The sequence below is a fragment of the Montipora foliosa genome, chromosome 1 (genome assembly GCF_036669935.1).
Source record: "Montipora foliosa isolate CH-2021 chromosome 1, ASM3666993v2, whole genome shotgun sequence".
Lineage (NCBI taxonomy): Eukaryota > Metazoa > Cnidaria > Anthozoa > Scleractinia > Acroporidae > Montipora > Montipora foliosa.
The window spans coordinates 42,273,844-42,291,343 of record NC_090869.1 but is presented as its reverse complement, the minus strand read 5'-3'; the positions used below and the strand labels follow the sequence as shown (position 1 = coordinate 42,291,343).

The window sequence follows — 17,500 nt, the reverse complement described above, 5'->3', positions numbered from 1 at the left end:
TTCAACAAGTCAGCTTATCTTTGTTTTGTTTAATCAATGTGGTGTGCAATATCCTAAACCGTGAAACAAAGATGCGCTCGTCTCTCATATGCCCTTAAGCTCATATGCGCTACGTTTTCATGTTAGATGTTTTCTGTATTCTGATGTTTCAACCATTTTAGAAGCAATGAAGGTTGTAGACTATTTCAAAGAAATATCTGAAATGGACCCACCACATTACCCCTTTATCTTGCGTGTGTAATCGGTTTTGTCTCAATGTCAGAATTGTGTCAGTTCCCATTGCGTCACATGCCGACCGATTATATTCTCAATTTGTCACTGGTGATAGCTATGTGCCAGGGGCACCCTATACTCCACTATTGATACAGCTCGCGAGACTTGTTTTTAAAAACCGTTAGTTATCTTCAGAATAGTCCGGATTTATTTCATCAAGAGTTTGGTATCGCTACAAGCACACCTTTAATTGTCAAAGTAGCCTGCATAGCTGGCGGTATTGTTGGCGTGAGAAGCATAAGCCGCCCATTGAATGATTCCCCGCATGGCTTCACTGCTCGTTAATTTGCCTCTCAGGCCAACAATACTGCCAGCTACGCAGGCTACTGTCACAGGAGCAAACACGTTTATGTACCATCACCAAAAAGGATTTGTTGAGTACTATTCTCACTTTATACAAGCATTTCATTGATCACATTTTTGCCATGTGGTGTGGACCCAAGGGTGCACCCTGTTAGAATTCCTTAGGGCTCTTAGCAACAAAAATGATCGCATGAAGCTTACTTATTCTATCACCGAGAGTAGCATTTATTTTCTGGACCTGTTTCTCTTTCGAGATGCGTCTTCGGATCACTCACTCACACACACACTCACTATCCATTAACGTCATGTTCCACTTGTGGGCGGGTGTGACGGCACATGGTTTTGCACACCATTCCTCCACGCATCCCTGTCGGCAGGTCTTCTTTTGATCACCTCTGCCCAAGTTTTCCGGGGTCTTCCTCTGCGTCTACGACCCACAACTTCATGGAACCTGATTGAGGAGATTGAGCTATTTGCCCTCTCGACATACCCAAACCACCGAAGCTGCGATTGGCGAAGAGCTGCTTCTAGACTGACAATCCCCAGCTTACTGCATAAGGCCCTCAGACTGGTATTGTCGTCAGGTTTGATGCCACACATCCACCTCAGCATTGCTCTCTCGTTCCCCTCCAACCTTGCCAGGTCCGGATGTGCTGCAATTTTCCACTTTTCAGAAGTCGTTTCACATTTTGTTAAAGGCGAATTAATGAGGTATGCTACAAATGGTTCTTCCTACTAGTCTTTCTCTGAGACTAGGGATAAATTCTGGAAGCAGCTACATGTACAGGGGTATCAATTTAGAATTTTGCTGCCCCTGTTTCGCAAAATCAAATACAGCATCAGAAGAAAGTGGCTTTTACGTAAAGGTGATACCGCTAATATCAAGTTTAAGTCACAGTGGGTTTTGTCTAATTGCAGTCACTTGTGTGTTAAAAATGTAATCAAAAGGGTTATGCCAGAATTAGATTGCACTGTATGTTGCAAGATACTGGAACATTAGCTAATCTTTGTAAGTAAGTTTTTTGGGGCCACGGTTTTAGCTAATATATTCACAGCTGTGTCTGTTCCCTTTCAAAAACCTGGTCAAATCTTTAATGTATTATTGTAAAACTCTCTGAAGAAGTCTACGTTACAGATACAATTTGCAGAGGGCTGCTCACTAGTTTAGTCTTTTTAATATATTTTCTTAGTTTACTCCCTGTATCATCTCAATTGAATTCCGTCTTAAGGACCCTCGGCACTCGACAAAGAACCCTTGATCCTCGAAATGGTACCTTTGACTCTCGACCCTGGACAAAAAGGCAGACTTGGCAGAGAACCCCTCAAAGAAGTGATGTCTTTTAAAAAAAGACAAAAAGATTTTGTGCACATTTTCTCTAAAAAATATCTTTGTTGGAAACATCTGTATTTTTAATAACATTGCACAAAAGAAATTACATCTGGTGACCAGGGGGATTGGACACTACATGTCAGCAAGGCAAAGACCTCCCTCAATCAAGCGATGTCTTTCAAAAACAAAAAAAAGTGCATGTATGGAAAATGCAGAACACTTATTGTTGAATCCACTTCCCAAACAAATCAGTGTCTCCGACTAGTCATGAGCGATACTCTTTCGAAGTCTGAAAACAGAGATCAGATGAGACCATCCGGCATTGGATTTTTTCCACACAGGAAATCTTGGATTCGTTGTCACTCAATACCTGACACAAATTTTTTGCTTGTAGTGCCCAGTGATATATGTTGCAAGCCCATATATACTGGAAATGATGGAACGAGATCCATGAGTATTGCAATCATAAGCAACTAGTGAGGGGGGGGGGGGGGGAGGGGGGGCTAGTCATCCCTTATCCCTATAATTCCAGGAGCAGGTATCCCTTATCCATAAAATTACGGAGGCTGTTATCATTAAAATCACTTTTCAAAGCTATCTCGGTTATCCCTTATTCCTAAAACCCTAACACTGACTCACTTGTGGAACATATCACTCACTTGAAGTAATTTACCTATTGAAGTCTATCAGGTGCAGGTAAAGAGACAACAGAATAATCTGAAGGATGTTTAACACTGGTAATAATCACTGAACCAATGATAGGAAATTCTGAAAAAAGTCAAATTTCTGATAAATGCACGATGAAAGTCTGTTTAGGAGTCTGTAATTTTGGTAATCCTTTTAACACAAACACTAATTCAGATGATAAAAACTGGGAGATTATCTAAACAGTGCGCAGTCAAACACCAAACAATAACTGCATGGACAAGGATTGTTGCCTCATCAGTTATTTAATGGTCACAGAGGCAGCCCAACATTTAACATAACCATGGTAGCAAAATATTTTCTTGGTCATTCATCATGTACCTCATCCTTTGGCAGCAATAGCATAATTTTGCTATCCATCAGACCAAGCTTTTTCCGGTGTCAGTCCCCCTAAGATTTGGTACCACTGATTACAAACTTCTCAGAATGCATTAGCTGGCTGCCCTTTCCTCGTGTTTTAAGGTTTCAATGCTACATTTTTTTAAACACCTTCAGCTGCACACAAGGTTCGATGACTATTCAGCCTATTTGAGGTTAAGCGGATACTTCTGATGCAGGTGTTGCTTAGTTCTTAGGTGAAAACTGACTTTAGTAACAATAGTTAGGGAATAGTTTATCGTTACCTGCAATGTCTAGTACAGTGGAGCCGGGAGAATCAAAGAGCCACGCCACTAGTTTTCAGTAAAATGCTTCTGCAACGGAATGGATGAGGAGAGAAATTGACTTTGTGATATGTTACCAAATGCTTCAAGAAGTAAGCAGAGAACTTTGCTAATAACACTTACCAAACTTTCAACGAAAGTGGAGCAGTGTTATTGCGACATGCAGAACCATGTGAAAGGGCAACAATATGTTACCACTCGTAATGACAGATAAACAAAGCATACAGCAAAATAACAACACAGTGAGTTGTATTATGTTTAAAAAGTTAACTGGCATTCACAAAAGACCACTAAGACGCCACGTGCATAACCTGTGTTACCGGAAATATGTCTGCCACACAGGCTACCACATGCAACCATCATTTCAGTGGCAAGACCACTCCTACTTCAGTAATGCTACTTTTCAGTTGACAATAAACCATAAGGTAGGGAAGGAGTATTCAGGGAAATTTTCCAAGCAAGGAAAGGAATTTAATGGTGCTTAGCCAACCAGTAAAATTAAATCCCACACAACCAGCAAGCAAAAGGGTTGATGTGAAGGAGTGCCAGCCAGTGGAAAAAAGGGAGAAGAGCGGTCCGCTGGGTACTCCTGCTGGAAGCTAATTTGCTGACACTTTTCAAGATCCGCTTCTAAAGTTTCGACTGCTGCATGGGCAACAGCCATGTGTTCCCAATTGCTAGATAATGTTCCTTTTTTGTTTACCGAACTTGTTCACGTCATCTTCTCTTTTTTGTCGCGAGTTAATTTGCAGCCATCTCCCTCAATCATTCCTGTCCTCTGCAATGTCCAAGAGACCTCAATAATGCCAGCCAAAGTGGTCTTATTGTAGTGCGACGTTTTGGAGGATTTTGCAAGCTGTTCTGCTTTATCGTTCCAGACACAGCGCCTCTTCTTTTCCAGTTGCAACTGAGGCTTTCTAATTTCTTGTTTGGTATATACTTTCATGTTTTCATTTTTGTGTTCAAATACTTCTCGCCGCGATGAAACTCTTTAAAGTTGCACTTGGACTCTATCTACCTGGGGTAGATAGAGGAATGGCTTTATCCAAGTCAAATATGAATAAAGGAAAGCTCTAATATAAATTGTTGTGGACTCTATTCTCTTTTTTTTCATTCTCAAATTTTTGAAATTTTTATCTATCTAAACCCAAAACTATTTTTATGGTCCTTAAATGTGCTTAAATGTGTGTAACAGAGAGTGATGAGGGAACGTAGCAAAGATGGTTGTCAGATAATAATTATTTCTCCAATTAAACTGTTACTGCAGTATGTTTCAATATTATCATTAACAGTGAATAATACTCATTATAAACCACTGCCAGCAAGACCTCTCAAATAACCCTAATCTCTCAGATAATTTCAACAACTTCGAGACTTTCACAAATTCGTGTCTCCCCCAAAAAATAGCGTCTCCTAAATGATTTCTGGGACATAAAATTCCTGGCCAATCCCAGTTAGGCACATAAATCTCCAGAAGCAACACACATGCAACATGCAAAGTACTTGTGGGCAATATGGAGGATGCAATTCAAAAAAGGTATGAGATTTTCAATATCAAAAAGTTAAGTAGCCACCAGGACGATCAAGTGTGTTACGGCCAAGAAGAAATGTAATGTTTTCACCAATTTACCGACATGATTTGGAAAGTCCTTAATCTATGTACAGACTTACTGATTAGAGTGTAACGTTTCTACCCCAAATGAACCATGTGAGCATTAGCCCTACTGATGGAAATGGGCCCACACAAGGACTGAGAAGAACTCTGACCAGAGTGGAAAAGAAAAGGTAATCCCTCCTTAAGTTAAGTAGCCTTGCTTGTAGTGTTTTTGTGTGTGCAGTGCTCCTCTGAGAAAAATATTGTGATTGTGATTTACCCTTGGCCAATTCTTTTCGAATTGGTTTAGTGGAATACTCTACAGTAAGATGTCCTTTGGTCTCCTTTTCTCTAATTCTGGAAGAGAGGATGCCTTCAAGTTAGCCCCTTGAGTTTCCACTTTAGGAAAGAGTGTTGATGTGAACCTTCATACATTAAGCTCCCACTGAAACTTCTAAAGGCTTCTGTAACAACGTTTTGTGGTCTCGATGATGCAAAAACCAGTGCTAGGATTGTTGAAGGGGTAAGAATCCCAATGCAATCAGGCTTATGCATATTCAGGGCCTATTAAATATGAGTATTCTGATTGAAAACTGTAAAGATACTATAGTGCAGTATGGCGTGTAATCCTGTAGAAATTTCGTGCGGAAATTGATTTTTTTGCTGTTTTGCACTAATTTTGGGCCGAATAATAAGAATCTGATTGGGTTCAAATTTACCGTCCTTGACTTCCCATGTTTCTTGCTACTTAAGCATTAAATTTACACTAACAAGACCCTCTGTGAGGGTACACTGGGTTGCCTGTGGTACGTGCACCGTTCCAAACAATTTTTTTCAAGGTTAAAAAGTCATACCAGAAGAGGCCCTTTGGCTCACAGGTCCTCACACGTTCGTACAACGAAACAGATCTGTCCTTGCATAATATGTAGCTCTAACAGTGCATGACATTGTTTTGGTATTGTCTATCATTGTAGTGCCATGGTAGAAGTCTTGGGTAAATAGTCTGAGAAGACATGTGGTTACTAGCAAAGTACTGAACCCAGAAAGATTGAGGAAAATAAATGGGAAGTGAGAAACATTGGCTTCTGGGCTGACATGTTGACATGTCTTTTCACCACAAGTTTAAGCGTGCCCGCTGAGCATCTGACAACTTTGTAATGCCGAAGTTCACTGAAGTCAATCCCTGTTCGGCGGGGTTAGTGTTTGGATGGGAGACCAAAACAATATACCCCTCGTAAAACAGAAGCATCGGACCGAAAATACTATTAACGCTAACAAATGTGAACTCAGCAAGGTACAGATCTTGTTAGCTTGCTTTATGCAAAAACAAATATTGATGCAAAAGTAAATAACTATTGATACAGAGTTTTTAGAAAGAGCAGAAGGAAGTCTCCAGGACGGTCGATCGAGAATAACATATTTACGACATGAAAACAACATTAATTTTGAACCGTGAATATAGAATATAAAAAGTTACGATCAGCGACAAACATTTTGGGAGATTTTTGCTACGTTCAAATAAATCGCCAAATCGAAAGTGACATGGCCGGAATTCAGCGGGCGCCATGATTAAGTTAAGGTGGCATGTTTACTCGCCAAACAGTGAAGCTTCTGTGTCAAATGATGTAAGTTTCTTTTTCTGTCAAGTGTTATAAAGTTTGAAAATGAAATGAGCGAAGTCAAAGCAAAGATCACAATCGCACAACTCTTGTTTATGCAAAGTCAAAATTTACTCTCCAAGACGCGTTCAACGTTATTTATCACCAGGTAGTTTCATCATTTTGGAAATGGCAGCTACTTTATTATTCATCTGCGTCACAATTTTTCACCGCTTTTGGGGCTCATTTTGTTGAAACTCAAGCAAGCTTCCAACAGGCCTGTGAACCCTTCCTGCTTACAGAGCAATACTAAAAAACTTCAAAACATTTGAACCTTAAGGTCGGAAATTCAATACACAACATGATATTATAATTCACAAAGGCAGAAAATACCACAGAATCCTTTTCCAGCAAAAAATTTATTGAAACAAACAACATATTTGCTCTTAGAGGCGAGAACCTCTTCCTATTTCATTGCGTGCGTGAAGGCATGAAACTCAATCGTGTCAAATTACCATGTACTTCAGGTAAATACAGCTCACTTTGATTTCGGCTCGACGGGCGATAGATTGTTGTTGAAGTACATTACTCGTCGCTTTTAAGATTCCATCGCCTGTATCTCCAATTGACTTGCCATTATTGAGCTTCATAAGGGTATATTTTGTTCAAAGATCCACTAAAACGCCATTCGCGTTACATGACTTTCGACGCCATTGCCGGTTAAGTTAATCGTTCTACTGTGTCCACCAGAGAAATCTACGCATTTCCCACTACCCTCTCGAGCCTAAGAAAATAAGCGCAGACGGCTTTATGCACAAAGCCACCACTTAGCAGGGAGTGAAGGGCAAGACTTTTACCGACACGGAAAAAAATAAAAAAACGACAAAATCAACGCAGACCTCGACTGGTTTGCCATGGGCAACCCAGTAATTAAATGAAAAAAAAAACGGTTTTGCAACTGTTTGCTCTAACCCAAGATACATTGACCAAACTTGACATGCGTCTTGATGTTGATGGCGTACATCATATGACTTAAATTGGTTACCGTCAGCAATGACGTCAGGATTAATTACCTGCAATTTCGGTGGCGGCCATCCTTGGATTTTCGAAGTCTCATTTTCCTAAAGCAAAACATTGCATTCTTGATAAACTTTAGCTAACAAATGATTGATGTCCAGTTAAGTGCAGTTATTTTCCTTTTTTTGTTAAAGGCATGTACTCTTTCAGTTTTGTCATACAAAAATATCATTGATATTCGTCACAACACCAACAAACGTCCCTCCCCATGCAGCGAATTGGTGCAATCCAATCAGACCTTGACACTTGTGTATTCCAATCAGTTGGACTCACTGAATAACTTCAATCTCTCTGTAGTTTGCGCCCTTGCCTGTCAAAAACTTCAGATTCAGGTTTCCATGTTGTCTCCAGGAAGCCAAGTCGACCAGCAGAACTGGTACGTCAGTGCCAGTCAGGGATATACAAATCTCTTGCTCATCTACAATCCTGGACAAAAAGGTTGGGACAGCGACCAAGGTCTCCCCTTCCCCACTTACAATGGTGATAATCAAGTGATTTTTTCTCTTTTTGTTGGAAAAAGACGTGATATTTTCCAATATTCATTAGGGGGGATGGGGGTTTACGTGAGCCAACTCAAGTGTCATAACTACTTTTGGCCAGGATTGTCTGAAAGATTTATTTGAGGAATTTGTGAACGAAGATGTGATGCCAATGATAGAGATAAGGGTGAAGGTCATAGTATTTGATATTAGATTTCAGGTTAATTACGCACTCTTTTTTCTGGAAATTAAAAACAACTGTTCTTTGTTAATATAGAATGAGACTTGATGATCAAGTAAAGATTTCAAATACATCGTAACCGGTGGCTAAATTAAACCAACATTTGCTTCAAACAAAATGGTCTTTAAGGGAAGAATCACCTGTGATGCTAGAGCTCGTATCTATTACTTAAATCATGTTCCAGGAGTTTCAGTGTGTAAAGTCACAGATCTTTGTTGCGTTTCACGTCATAGCGAATCGTGGTGTTAACAAGTGTACCCTAAGGTAGGCATGAAGAAAAGGCGTCCAAGAAGCTTACAGAGAGACATAACCAGGATCATTGTAACGCGAAGAAAGGAGGAGGGGAACTTTTCCGCTGCACGCAACATGGAACAAGCAAGAATTGACAATGCTGAAGTTTCGGTAAGGACATTCACCAGATTATAAAATAGTAAAAGGTAAAAACTGTTAAAATGTTTGACTGATCATCTTCAGAGTGATTAAATTGTTTAAACCAATTGTTTTATATTTGTGGTTACGTTACACCAGTTCCCATGGGGTATAGGGTAAGGTGAAATGACTGGACTTGTTTATTTAGGACTGGTTTGAAGCGTGCGATGTAAAATGCCTCTTTCATTTTTCTCTTTGTCCATGAATGAGCCGAAGTCAAAATGTCCCATGTGAATTTGTGTTCGGGGTGTTTCTTTAGGTGTTTGGCCGGTTCCGATTGTTTGTTTATATACCCCATGGGAACTGGTATTACGTAACCACAAATATAAAACAGTTGGTTTATGCAATTTAATCACTCTGAAGATGATCGCAAGATTGAAAACGTTTAGTCAAACATTTTAACAGTTTTTACCTTTTACTTTTTTATAATTTTACCGGCGAAATGCATATATATTCACCAGATTATTAAATGAAAAAGGCTCTTACTATTTACAAGCGCAAATGAGATGATCTGAAAACAAGGTTATCTATTGCTAAATGGTACAAGAAATATTTGCCTGAGAATTTTTGGACTGAGCATTTATCGTTCTTTTTGGACGGATCTGGATGTGCCCACAAATGCAATCCTGGTGCATACTTTTCCAGTTTCATTGACAGAAACTTTAATTCTATGTTTCAGACAGCAGACAAAGGAAATAGTCACATTTGGGTACAAGGCGATGACCCATCACAAAACTCAGCGCTTGCAAAAAGTGCAATGTCGCGGGCTGATTCAACTCCTATAGAAAATCTGTTTCACATTGCCTCCAACAAACTTTAAGAGCTAGCTGTATCACAGAACATAACAAAAGAGTCTTTTGAGCAATTCAAACAAAGTGTGGTGAACACAATGTACTCAATACGGATTGAAACTATCAACAATTTAATCACATCAATGAATGCACAGTTAAATGATGTAATAAGAATTAAAGGAAATGGTCCTAGATATTGACTTGCACTGTATGTTTTCACAGCGAGACTACCAGCCATGCATTTATATGTAATTGAGGTAAATTGATTTAATTTCTTGCAAGCAGTCAATACTTTATCATTTTTACCAATGTATTTCAGATAAGAGGGTAAGATACCCACTGCAAAGAACTGACTCTTAAGTGCTATTAGCACCATAAAGAATACTTGTACTGAAATGTTTACAGGAATCAGGTTTTTTTATTACATGCAACACAACAACTTCTGGTTGACACATACTTTATAATTTAGAACATGCACAACTAACCACGACAGTTAACCATTTAAAAGTCCCATTTTGCATCTCAAAATTCGGTCTTCCCAATTGGCACAAAAATTTCTTACTTCAGATACCATTTTAAATGCATGATAAAAGCAATTTCAAGTGGCGAAATACTTTAAACCTTACAATATGGTTTACCGTCTATTAGAGACAATAGATTAACTATTAACTACCCTTATGTTTCAATTGAATGGTTAACCAAATGAACCTCCTCATAAATTCCTGTTTTACTACTTCTTGACCCAAATCAATGTTGAATTTCATATATTTATCTATTACAATTTAATGGCAAGAAAACAAAAAATCTATGTACACACAAACAAAGCCATAAGGATAATCTGTAAAAGAGTGGAACACACCATGTGAGACAGATTACCTGTAGCTAATCTAAATAAATAAATATACAAAAATTTGACATAAAAAAGATAGCGTCTTTTTTCCAATGAAAGCAACTTAAGACATTTTAGGTGCTCGTCCTAGGTAAAAATCCTTTTTCTGAGAATAAATTGTTCCCCTCCGATGTATTCGCTCAAGCTTATCAACGGTTTGTGTGGTTTATGGCGACCACACAACTTATCCATATTCCGCTTGCGATCTCACCAACGTGCAATACAGTACCTTCATGGTTTCAGCATCCTTCTACACATTCTTTTAAGTAGACCTAAAATTCTATTAACTTTATTTGTAATAGCATCAACTTGAGAGTTCCAAGAAAGATCCAAGCGTTCCATAGTTTATGGTAAGTCCTCAAAATAGAAAAAAGGCATAAATGAATTGTCCCGAAGCGATTTGGAGCCAATTTTTTGTACAAAAGTGGTTAATCAGGGCAGCTAAACGTCACAGATAACCAGTGAGTCCGATTAAGGGGAGAATGCATCTCGCTTTAAACACGTTTTGGCACTAGAAGGAAAAGGAAGGAAAACATGCCAATATGGTTCTGCTTAGTTAGCAGCAATACTTCCTTCATGTCCACAGATGGACTCTGTGAAGCAGCGAGGGCATGGCAAAATATCTACTTGCTCGGTAAATGGAATTTGTACATGGAAACTGACAACCTTTCATCGAACTTGCATCATCTCAGTCTCATGTGAATCAGCTACCCCTCTACCAACATAGACAAGTTCATCCTTACCAGTGCAAAAAATAGAAATGTCCCTTTTGAACACAATGTCCTCTGCATAGTGAGATCTAGGGGCGGGCAAGTGAACTGTTTGTCCCTCCATAAGCAATAAGAGGTCGTGATATTATATTCTCCAACCAGCATAAGTCATTGAGAGAGATGACTTCACAATCTTAAGCTCCTACCCAGGCAAAATTTGTTCTTGCGTTGAAGGATTAGTGAATAAAGGATGAATGTTTTCCCACAATTTGCACGCCCTTTATGCAAGATGTTGCGATATATTCCACGATCTTTGACGGGAAGATTTCTGATGGCTTCTTTGAAATCAGCCTCTGGGATAGAATTTCTGTGAAGGATATCTTTGGCGATGGTAAGCCACTTCTTGTTACAAGGGGATACACATTCTTGTAGAAATTCGTGAAGCATTTCAATTCGTGTCTTCGGGTTTCTCTCTAATTTAGCTGGAGCCTCTTCCATTTCCCATCCGACCCTTAGAGCCTCTTCTACTGCTTTGTAGCCTTGGTTGGTGATAAACTCGGCGAAATCAGTTTTGCCTTCTTTTGTTAGCAAGTGACAGCAATTTTACCCTACTCTTAATTCCTTTTTGCACTGCCTCTTGGGAAACTTCATAAATCAATAGCCGGGGCTGCCATCCTCGTTTTCTCTTTTTCCAGCATTTTCACTTCCTCCCATTTCTGCGATGCGTGCTTGGCTAGCCTCTTCTTTTTGTGGCGCATTTTTTAGGGCAGGGTGACATTCTGATTCCAGGTACGCTTTGTCATTTTTTGTCCGCATTATTTTGCGCCATCATGTCGCTTCTTTGTGGGTGTATTCCTTGCGACATCTAATTTTGTTATTGTAAACCATGACCAGCTTGATGGCTGTGTTGCTGGATGGAGAAGTGCACTAATAATCTATTGGTGAACAAAGTGACCAGCATGCTTTTGGACTTGAACGATGATGGAAGATCCTTGATGGACATGTTGATGGAGCCTCATTTCCAAATGTATCTGGAAGTCGACAGGTGCTATGGATCTTTTTTGGTATGTGTTGTTCTTCAAGGAGTTTTCCAAGTAGCGATCAAACACTACTCGGCCTTCACTTACAGCCATGTTCCTAGGTCTCCCGCCACATCGTCACTAAACTTCCAATATGGCTACAAAAGAGAAGATAAGGGAGCTCCCAAGAAAGGAAATCGCACCACTAAAGCTGGAAATTGGACAAATAAGTAGAAGTCTTCATGATTTGAAGACAACAGTCTCATTTTTATCGAAGTAATATGATGACTTTCTGGGCCAGTACAATTGTGTTGCCGAGAAGCTCTCTTACCAAAGTAGCGTCATAGAGGGCCTCAAGAATGACATCCATGAATCCAGGAAAACTGTAAATGAAGCTGTCAAGCAAGCAGAAGAACTAGCTCAGTACATATGCAGTGACTGCCTTGAAATCGCTGGAATAGCTCTGAACAAGGAACTCTCCTGTGAAGGTATTGTGCGATCAGTTGGAAATGCCATTGGCGTGGCAGTAAACAACACGGATATTTCAGTTAGGCACTGTATTCCCAGCTTCAATACTGTGGCACCACCGAAAGTAATTGTCAAGTTTACAAGAAGGGAAGTTCGTGATCGTTTTCACTCTAACACAGTATTGCTAACAAATGAACCCATACGCCAGTTACTTTGAGAAACTTGTCATTACCAACATCATGAAATGGCAACTCTACATGAGGATTAAAGAGGTAGTTCTTATTTGCTATGTTGACAACTTATACTCAGCTTGTTGGAAATAGCTGGTTGGCGTCACCATTGACAGAATTCAGTAAGATCCTCCTTTGTATTGAAGCCATAGATCCTACTATTTTCAGCTTCGCGAAGGAAAATTCGACCATTATGCATCCATATGAACTTCCACTTCCTTGACCTTTTTATCTTGTTGATTTCCCCAAAGATCTTCTTAAAATTCTGCGTGAGTGATTCAGATATGTACTGGGATGTTCTTGATCTGTTTCCCCGCTGTTATTGCGGAAAGATCCTAAAGACCTTTTTCAGGATGTTATAGAAAGCCCAGAGAAAACACTTGAAAATAAAATACACCATGTGGAAACTACCTTGAGTCAAAATACCACACTATAAAACAAACTGGAGTATTTGTCGACAAGGCAGCTCCCAAAAAAGGGTTTTCTTCACTGTAATATGCGCAGCCTGTCTAAAAATTTAATGTTTTTAAATGATATTTTAGTTATGTTTAAAAAAGCACCAGATATTATTGCCATCTGAAAAGTTGTTGAATGACAATTCCCTGTAAAATATTAGCATACCTGCATACTCATTTGTGAATACTAATTCAAAAACTTCGGCAGGTGGTGTTGGTCTTTATTTAGCAGACGAATTGAACTTCATTAGAAGGCACGACCTCGAACTTCCTGCCTAAGGTGTTGAGACCACGAGTAAAAAAGGGCAAAATGTTATTATTGGATGTGTATATTGACACCCGCATAGCAAACTTGGAAGTTTTCACGAGGTTATGAAGGAGTGTTTGCAAGGTTAAAACAAGAGTAGTAATCAGGTTAATGTATTAGGTGATCCCAACATAAACATGTTGCAGTATTAAATTGATAATAGAACCGCAGATTACCAAGACATGCTTCTCCACTCAGGCCTTATGCCCATTATTACTAAGGCTACTTGCATAACCCACCATATATATACAACCGTTCACCAAAAGGTATTAAAATCTGGTATTTGCTTAGCCAGTATTTCCGATCACCTTCTGGTGTTTTGCACGATTGCTCACAAATTTTCAGCAAAAAACGAATCTCACTTCCATAGAGATGTTTCTAGTTTCAACAAAGATTTCTTCTTACAAAGAATTTCAGAAATTGATTTTGCAAGTCTCATAGGAGATGACGTCAATGAAAGTATGAATGCATTTGCCGAAACCCTTCAGTAAATTACTGGTAAACATGCTCCAGTTCGAAAGCTTTCGAATAAAATGCGAAAACAATTCAGAAAGCCTTGGATAACTACTCTTAAATCAATTAAGAAACGACAAAAGCTTTTTGCGACTCATTTTTACTCATGGAGAATCAGTATGCAAATTTGTCACTCCTGCATAAGTGGAAGTTTGACGTAATTAGCCAATCAGGATGGATAGCAAGCGAATCACAACATAGCTTGGAAAGTGTAACTTCCTTTTCGCCAGGTTGTGTGCCGCATTGCTGTTTGTTGCTTTTGCACTAAATGTTTGAGCAATTTCCGCTGCATTTTAATAGAAGCAAGAGACTGAAGAAGTGAGGAAATGGCGTTCTTCGAAGGTGAAGGTAAAGATTCTGAACAAGCACACATTCGTGCAATTAATTGTGCACTGCCTTTCGCTCACCAACATGCAGACTTAAATGTCGAAATCAAATCGACCAACACATGGTGAGGAGACAGTCTCTGTCGATCCCCTAAGCTCATGGGGGATTAATAAATTCCATTCGGAAGATGACATCAAAGCTACCATGAAGTTTAGCAAGCCATGAGTCATCAAAGCCATGTGAATCCAACTTGAACAACATGACTGACATGACAAACAGTGAGAAAACCTAGCAACCCATTCTTCCAAACACTAGTACTTGTGTGGTGGACCAGAATGACAAACTGTCGAAAGACTTGGTCATTGATTATGTAAGGAAAACTGATGAGGAATCCATACCGATCTCCAGAGAGATGCTCTGGCTCTACCTCTATCTCCGATAGAGCAAATAAAAACATATTCCCCAGGACAGAGAACCATCCAGAATTCCTTATAAGAAAACGTCGTGCTTGTTTGCTAAAGACAAGGTAATTAGAAAGTGTATGGTGCATTATCTAAAGAAGAACGTACCGAGGTCGTCTGAATTGAGAAAGTATTTATCGCTGGCTTTTCGAAAATATATTGCAGTAAGAACATCTAGAGATAGACCACAACTCAGACAACAAAGGCATTTGACTCTGTGAATCATGACATTCTGCTGTCTAAACTTTACCACTATGGAGTACATGGAACTCTTCATGACTGGTTTAAAAACTACTTATACAATCGTACCCAATTTGTTTAACTCAACTCTACTCTACCCGACTCGACTAGAGTCGTCTCTACTCGACTCAACTTGACTCTACGTGACTCCACTCTACTGGACTCAACTCGACTCGATTCTCTCTTCCCGACCCGAGCTGACTCGACTCGACTCGACTCGACTCGACTCGCCTCAACTAGACTTCATGCAACTGTACTCTACTCTACTCTTCTCTACTCTACTGGACTCGAACAAATCACATAAATTACCTCTAAGTATAAAACAGATCGTGGTCTTCTGGGCTAAACCGTGCAAAGTCTTGAAGAAAGGTTGGAAGACCTGGACAACCTTTCCCTTAACTTCTGGCTTACAAAAATCATCTGGGAAGTGGCTTATAAGACGGTTGGTCGCTATCTGCCACTGTTAGCTGCAGAGATTGATTACTGTAATCTTGGAAGGTAATAAACATTTTTTCAAGTACTGCATTTTTTATCAAATTGATTTCCGAACATGCGTGTTTGGACATCTAATCGCGCATTTTTGGATCTGTTCTTTACCGGTTATCAAGGGGCATCCATGTTACCCAAATGAGGCCACACAATTGGTTAATTACCTCATGCATTATTAATGTTTTAAGAAATGTATTTCTAAAATGTTACTCAGCATTTTTGTTGTTGTTTTGATGTCAGCCGATGAATGAGTGTCTGTAAACTAAACCTAGGAGGGTAGAGTAGAAACTAAACAAAGTTAACAAAGGAAAACAGTAGTATAACCAGAGTACAGCTGATATCTAAATTCAACAAGTTATGCAATGCGCCCGAGTTTTCCATGAAAGCCGGGAAAAGTCAACGAGGTTCAGCCGAAGCCGGTTACATATATACATGAAACCTTTACGTATAAACTATGAAATGTTAAAGCTAAAGGCTTGTGGGGTTGTGTACAGAATTAAAATGCAAATTTAAACCTTAAATATGCTAAGAAGAATAATAATCATCCCTATTAAAAGATCACTGATAAATAGAGACGCTAGTTAAGAATAGATTAAATTATCTGACTGTTGTTGATTATCTGTGTATCTAAAAAAAAAAGTGTAACAATTAACATTTTTCAAAAAACATTTTATGTCTGTGCATTCTAGTATCGATCAATTTGATCGTCCTATTGCGTTCCAGAGTACAATGGAGTTTAAAACATATTTCGAGACAGGATTTGTAGCTATCGGCCCATGCTTCAGTCTCTCGCCCGTAGAAAATGAAGTCGATTTGTCTTACTGTTATGGTAGAGACTCCAAAGCATTGCATTCCAAAAGGTAGCGTTTTATGTACTTCATGTTCAAAAAAGAAAGATATCTTATTTTCAAAAAGCAACACGTGCACGGTCGTTTTCCACATCGGCGATTATATTTCACCACATTTTCTTCGATTCTGATTGGTTTACTTTGATCACCCAACAACATGATTTACTGAAACCCAGTACACTTGAGGTTACTGTAGACCTTCAAAGGCCAAATTTTTCGAATTTTGTTTTGTTTGCTCCTGATATAGCCAAAACATCGATTTCAAGTTTGGTGAGAAAAATAAGTTAAAACCATTTAATGATCGTGAGATATCAGGGAAAAACTATTTTTCAAGAATAGTTAATAAATAAGCTTTCAAAAATTTAGGAGTCTAAAACTCGGGCTTTATTTTTGCGTGGATTTGCCTTCTTCAAGTGAATTAAGGAGGCTCACAATAATTTTTAGGTTTTCTAGCACTTTTACATTTGAGGGATTCAATAAAACAAAATAATATTTTTTCTTACAATTTCTTGGTAACAGTTACTAGCTCGATCATCAGTGAACCAAAACATAATCACATGACGTCATCACCTGTTACCATAGCAACAGCATATGGTTGTAAATAAGAGCCATCATGGAGCTTCTAATGCTTATAGCGCAGAAATTAACTCGGTGACCCCTATTTTTCTTAATTTTATCCAATTTTACATGAAAATGGGAGCAATTATAGAGAGTGTAAAAACTTTCTCTGGAGCAGATTTTATGTAATTGCTAAAAACTGTAATTTTTGAGTGGCTATAAATCCGGTCCAGAGAATTTTTTTAAATTTTACCAGTAGTTTTCTCTTAGTCCACACTACCCAATTTTAAAATAAAATAGTGGGGTCACCGCACTTGTTTTCTAAATAATTCACTTCGTGTCTAAAGAAAATCCACACACATCTCGCGCGTTTTCCAAAATCTGAGCTTTGCAAGATCCCGCTTTTCGCATGCGCAAACGTTGTCCGCTGGTCAAAGCCCTTGATTTGTTTCGAAGAGGATTAATTCGAAGAGTCGCTCGCTTGATTTTCAGTGGATTTCATCA

The 17,500-nt window shown here is 39.0% G+C and overlaps 1 pseudogene; it reads right to left on the bottom strand.

Annotated features, from left to right (window-relative positions):
• Positions 1-7,811: 7,811 nt before the first annotated feature.
• LOC137969058 (uncharacterized) lies at positions 7,812-12,214 on the bottom strand (annotated as a pseudogene).
• Positions 12,215-17,500: the final 5,286 nt, after the last annotated feature.